The sequence below is a fragment of the Pleuronectes platessa genome, chromosome 18, assembly GCF_947347685.1.
Source record: "Pleuronectes platessa chromosome 18, fPlePla1.1, whole genome shotgun sequence".
Lineage (NCBI taxonomy): Eukaryota > Metazoa > Chordata > Actinopteri > Pleuronectiformes > Pleuronectidae > Pleuronectes > Pleuronectes platessa.
In genome coordinates, this window is record NC_070643.1 from 21,780,735 (window position 1) to 21,787,420 (window position 6,686).

Here is a 6,686-nt window from a genome sequence, read left to right on the forward strand (position 1 = left end):
CTGGAACCTTGGCTCATTGTTCCTCAGTGAATTCTCCTCCTCTGTGTCACTGCCTGGTTTCTCTTTATCCTGAGAGCTGCTGTTCACACCTTGAAACCGGCCTCTCTGAAAACCTGCCATCAGGCCTCCGTGCCAGCTCCTGCATAATCCACAAGGTTCCACCGGGGGCAGGTTCACAATGAGGCTGTGGTCACATGACGGGGCAGGTTGAGCACACACCAGTATGTGTGGACTGGACGAAACCTGCACTGGGAGGTTAAACTACAAATCCCTTGAATAAAACCTCCTGATGTGGGATCAGTTGTGTTTCCCACCCGGAGGTTTTCATTACGTCTCCATGTCTCTTTCTTCTGCTTCACACGTCAACACGAGTCTCACAAACAAACAGGATCTGAAGGATCTGTGTTTATTTAAGGAGATGAGAACCCGTCCTCCTGCTCACGTGGTCCTCACCGTCTCCTTCCTGCTGCAGCCGAACACAAAGTGACCTGTCCCACGTCTCTGAGGTGTCTCTCAGGAGAAGAGGACGGCCGTGGTGCTGGGGACATTCATCTCACTTCAAAGCTTCGTCTTTGCCAATTAGCGCGGCGCCTGTTTACCAGTCAGCAGGTGTGTTTCTCTTCTTCTGCACGTCCGAGTCAATGAAGTTTCTCATTAGAGGAGAACACAGGGACGACCAATCCAGCAGCAGGAACTCCCAGTGTCATGGATTTTTATTCCATTCATTCATTTTTCATAAGCCTCAGAGCTTCTGATGAATCAGCTCATTTCAGCTGGATCCTGAGATGACATGCAAATCAGTCCGGACCAAACATCGGCTGTTACAGCTCAGATTCACACCTTCTGATCAAACACTGAGAGAGAGATGTTTAAAGAGATGCTGCAGGAAACAGGTGAATGAATGTTTCTACACACGAGTCTCATCACCTGGTGTTTCAAACCGTCCTGGACCTGATGAGACGTCTCTGCAGACTCCGGCTTCTTCACGTCCTCAGAAATGATTACATGAATATACTGGAAGTAAAATATCTTTGTTATGAAAAAGTGAAAAACTTCCTCCAATCCAAAGTTTGAGAAATGCCATGTCGTCCATCTTTAGTCGTCTGAGACACTTGATGGGAGGAAGTTCTTTATCGGTTCCTCACTGCGATCGACTCTTTTAAAAAATGATTTGATCCGTGTAAGAATATTATAAGAACATCTTAAAGTTATTAAACAGCTGTTGATTGCTTAAAGTTTTGTTATGAGCAATTACTTGACTGTTATTGACTTTTAATCGTGGTTCTCTGAGCCTCAGACATGAAGTTAAAAAAAGTTCACCTTCCTGTCGGGGGGGAAATGAGTCTTCCATTGTGAAAATAAATCACAGACACTGGGTCTCAAAATGTAATCAGGGGCATGAAATCTAATTAAATACATTCCTGCTTCTCGTCTAAATGCTGTATTTGTGTGAGTGTGTGTGTCTGTCTATGTGTGTGTCTGTCTATGTGTGTGTGTGTTTGTGTGTGTGTGTATTCACCGTTTGGCTCATTTCAATCTGTGCATTGAAGCGGTCGAGCTCTGTCACGATACAAAATGAAGTCGCAGTCGATTCTAAATGAAATATTTTCTTTAAAAAATGAGACGTGTCACGTTTGAGCGGCTGAGCGATGAGACACTTCAGCTAACGACCGGATTGATGCCGTGAAATTACCACAAATGGCGTCTCTCTCTCTCTCTCTCTCCGTGAGGGGGGGCGGGCGACAGGGACCTCTGACTCCTGTCCCCGAGGACGAGAGAGGACGAGGACACTTGAAGCTGATGAAATGCCGGAGCTGCACGTCAACATCCGAGGACGTGATGGACAGGGACGGGGCACTTCACTCTGACCCTGACCCCGCCTCCTGTGGGCTGAGTGGGAGGAGTCACGTGATCTCGATGGTGGATGTGCTGGGGCGTCACGGGAAAGTGCTTCACAACTCGGTTTTGACTAATTTCAGTTTTATAGCCTCGTCAATTGTCTCACAAAACTGTGGCGCAAATGCTCCTCAAGTGCTTCCTCTGTGTAATCATCTGAAGTGCCCTCAGCGCCGACTACACACACACACACACACAGACACACAGACACACACACACGTACACACACCCGCTGCAGCCTCGCTCTCCATCTTTGTCTCTTTAATCCCGCTCCCCCTCTTTCCATTCCCGGCTCTTCATAATGAATAAAGGGGAAAACGTAAAGCCGAGCGAGAAGCAACATTCTTCAAGTGCAGCTCTCTCTGGAAGGACAAATAAATAAATAGGAGACACATTAATGCACAACTGCAGCAAACGTATTGATGTGTAAACGAACGTCATCCATAACTGTAGAGGAACCACATGGAGGGGCATGATGGGAACTAACAGGGGGGGGGATGGAAATTCACTTTTTGCTTCTCTCGCTCCACATCCATCCTCACATGTCTCTTTCACTGTGTTTCTCTCCCTCCCTCTTTTCCTCCCTTTTGCTTAATTGATGAATTAATCCCTCGCTTCTTTACCTCCTCTCTCCTCTCTCTCCCTCTGCCCCCCCCCCCCCCCCCCCCCCCGTCCTCCAGGTGCGTCTGCTGTACTGTTCCCTGGAGGAGGCGGCGCTGATCTTCCGTGCAGCCCTGGCGGCGGGTCAGGCCGGGCCCAGTCACATGTGGTTCGCCGTGGGACCCGCCCTGTCCGGCCTGGGCCTGGAGGGGCTGCCCAAGGCCCTGTTCGCCATCCGGCCTCAGGGCTGGAGGGACGAGCCACGCAGGTGAGAGCAGGGCAGAGGGGGGGGGGGGCAGTGGGCTGAGGAGTCGGACTTCTGCAGCTTCCTGTGCAGGTTCAGAATAATGATGGTTCTTCTCTGACCAAAGCATTTGTCTCAATATCGGCCGAAGTGTTTTACATCCACTGAGTTGTGTCTCGTTTAAAGCCTGAGCCTTTAAAAGAAGAGTAGAAGGACATCGGATCATGAAATTCATAATTTCAGATGCATATTGATTTCACCTGAATGAGCCTTGAAGCTGATCCTGGTTCAGTGGAAGAATCTCTCCACGTGTGCACTCACGTACCGAGACGCAGTGAAACCTCCCGACCACCTGCTCTGTGCATGATGTATTATCTGCTGCAGGCTTGACCTGATTCCACCGCAGGGATCATCACATTCCTCATCTAATCAAATCTAAATGGAGCGAGCGAGTGAGTCCAGGTGGGGGGTGCAGCTCCTCATCCACTCACACATCTCAGTCAGGTGAGGCTGCAGGAAGCTGGTGGGAGAGAGTTAGAGATAAACAAGAGAAAGTAGAAAACTAACAGAAACTTGTTTTTGCATCATTTAGACTGAGCTGCTTTTCTTCCTCTATTATAAATCATATCAAATGAATCATGCAGCTTTAAGATGCTCCTGCAGGTGAATGATGATGAAGAAGAACTAATGATCCAGTGTAAACAAACTGCTGAAACTGTATCTGTACATGTTGATGGATTTATTTTGTAAAATCATTCTTAAACCTGAAAACCAGGTAAAACAGAATCGATCGTGTGATGGATCTGAACTTAACGAGCTGATCAGGATCCCCTGAATGCACCATCCCACTGTTTACTGTTGACCAGCTCATGGTGCTTTTAAAAAAATTGGATTTACCAGCCGTGTCCCTCAAGTTCCCTCATTTACATATTGTAATAATGATGTCGTGGTATATCACCGCGCAGGGTTTTATGCAAAGCTGCTGCTGATGGATTCCCAGTGGGCCACGCTGGACACTCGAGAACAACTGGGACCAGTAGCTCTCCTCCCTCCTCACTGTGGGGGGAGCAGAGTCAAACAGCTCCATCGAGTCACATGTGAAATTAAACCTCGTCATCCTTGATTCAACTCATCGTGAGAGTCGTAGATTTGATTAAACGTCAACAGACACATCCCTGAATTGACTTAATTAAACTAAAGGGGCGGATCACATATGTCTGAATGGGTCGAGGCCCTTTTATCACCTGATCTGATAAATCATCATTATCTGGACGGGCAGCAAAGGTTCACCTGTTCATAGACATTAACTTCTTGGAGAGCAACTTCTTTATCTCACGATGATAAAGTGATGAAAAATCCTGCATCCATCAAATCTGCAGATCTGATGAGTTCTCCCTTCGTCCAAACCAGAGACGTGTCCCTCAAGCGCATGAGTGGAAAACATGATCACATGAAACACATATATATGTCCACAGAGTAAATCTATAAAATCGGTTTTAAGTCTGAAGCGTTTTGAATTATGAATACAAGGCTCTGCTGATTATGAATCTGGGATCTTCAGACTCACCAGAACAGATCTTATCTGCAGGAACATATTGTTGCTCTTAAAAGTTTATTCAACGCAGTAAATTTCACCATCGTTAATAATAATGTTTGAAGCGTTTGGTGTTTGCTTTAAAGCAGCGAGAGACAAATCAGAGTCGAGTTATCATCCACAGTAAAAGGCGTCTCTCTCTCTTCCTGCAGATCAAAGTTTGATCTATTATTAAATATTAAATCGTCCTGAGAGAGAAAGAAACGCCCCCCCGCTAATATGTATTCATCAACACGTGTAGAAACGGGAGTCGTGCTTGTTTCAGCCGCTTCAGTCCTGCTCCATCATCTGGGGCTCGTTCATCAGCTGCTCAGTCACCAGCTGATTCATAATTCATATCCATGCACGAGGCCTCGGAGCTCTGCAGGTTTATTAATGCTCAGTTCTCAGGCTCAACTAAACCACAAGTACAGAAGAAGCCTTCTGGGTCAAATTAATATTCTCCAACTCCCAGTAAGACCATGTATTTCACCATTAGGATTGAAAAGACCACTTGTGGAGCTGGGGGGGGGGGGGGGGATTGTTTGGATCCTTCACTGTCCCTGGTGCAGACGAGCTCTTCCACTCAACAGCCTCATCTCCAGAAGCTGGTCCGTCCTCCAGTGTCTCAGTCAGTGAAGATGTAATAACTCCTCGTTCTGTTGAAGTCACATATCATTTAAATTACCACGTTGGGTTTTCTTTTTAAATTTGTCCGAGGTCGTGTTGAAGTTCCGGAGGAGTGAGTTCTTCTGTTCCTGTGAGTTCGGTGTTATTAAGTCTTCATGGTCGCTGGAGTCTCTCTTCCACACACTGTACTTTATGTCTTTCCCCACTCGACCTTGGCAGTGTCACAAAAGACCTTTTGAAAGTGTCCCCGTCTCACTCTGTCCTGTCTCTAATCCTGCAGGCGTATTGCCAAAGGCGTCTCGGTGCTCACCCACGGGGCCATGGCTCTGAGGAGGGACCTGGGGACCAACAGCCGGCTGCAGTACGCCGGCAACTGCCAGAGTGACGGGAACCAGACGCACCGAGTGCACGACCGGATCAGGTGAGAGGCCGGGGGGGGGGGGCAAACAGGAAGCTTGAATGGAGCTGAGTCATACTGGCCTCACACAGGAGGTGGAACATGGTGGGAACCTGCTGCTCGGCCTTTTCCTCATGCTGCAGCTTTTTCCATTATTCATTATTGGATGTGTTATGATATATATATATATATAATTCATATGATAAAGTCCAACAACTGTCGTGACTTCATTGTTGTATATAAAACATCATGGTGCGTTCAAGTCCTGTGGACAAAACACTGCTGTGGTTTCTATGTTCGTCAAGAATGTCAAGACAGAAAAATGCATTTTGATCCATAAGATATATTTCCTACTTCTCTGTGGCACGGTGGAGCAGTGGATAGTCTCCTCACAGTGAGGAGGTTCTGGGTTTGAATCCTAGTTTGTCTGAGAGAGTGTGGACATGTCATGAGTTCTCTTCAGGTCCCTAACGTCCTCACACGGTCTAAAGACGTGTGTAGGATGTGAATGGATGGATTCAACATCATGAGAGTTGAAATGTGGGAACAAGCTGCAGATCACATGACTAATTGATCTCTATCGTGTTTATATCGGTTATTTCATTATAACATTAGTCTATAGAATCTTCTGCCCTGCTCTGAAACCTTCTGACCACACTCCGGTTGAAGGACGTTTGAAGGACGAGTGTCCTCGACTCCTTCAGGACCCGAGCCGAACGAGGGAGCTGTGTGTGAAACTCTCTCCAGTGAAATGTGAAATGTTCCTGCAGTGAACGGATGAGGTGCAGTGAGAGAGACCAGGAACAACAGAGTCTGAATTACAGCAGGAAACACCGAGCGGTGAGAGATGGACGAGGTGTCGGAGGAATCTCCTCAGCAGCAGCTCTGACTCCAGATGGATGGTTTCCTCAGGTCCCCCCCCCCCCCCCCCCCCCCTGCTCTCTGTAATGAAGTGAGCAGGTTCATCTGAGACTCGGCTAAACAGGAAGCTCTCAATCAGCAGCAGGGCCGTCCGTCAGGCTGACAGGCGGGGGGGGGCCCCTGGGACTCCGGGCGAGTGGCATGAATGACACCTCTAACACGTGAGCGGGGTTCTAACCCCCGGGGGGGGGGGGGGGGGGGCGGAACACGGATCCAAACATGGCTCCGATAGAAATAAAATCTCCACCTTCTTCACATCTGGTTAAATCCCATTGAGGAGCTTCAGCTCATTCAACTGAAGAACCGAGTCTTAGTTTCAGTTTGAGTCAGTTCCAGATCTGAAGAGCTGCGTCTCAGGAGGTAGAGCGGGTCGTCAAGTCCTGGTAAAGAGCAGTGATTCGATTCCTGGCTTCTCCAGTCGGCAT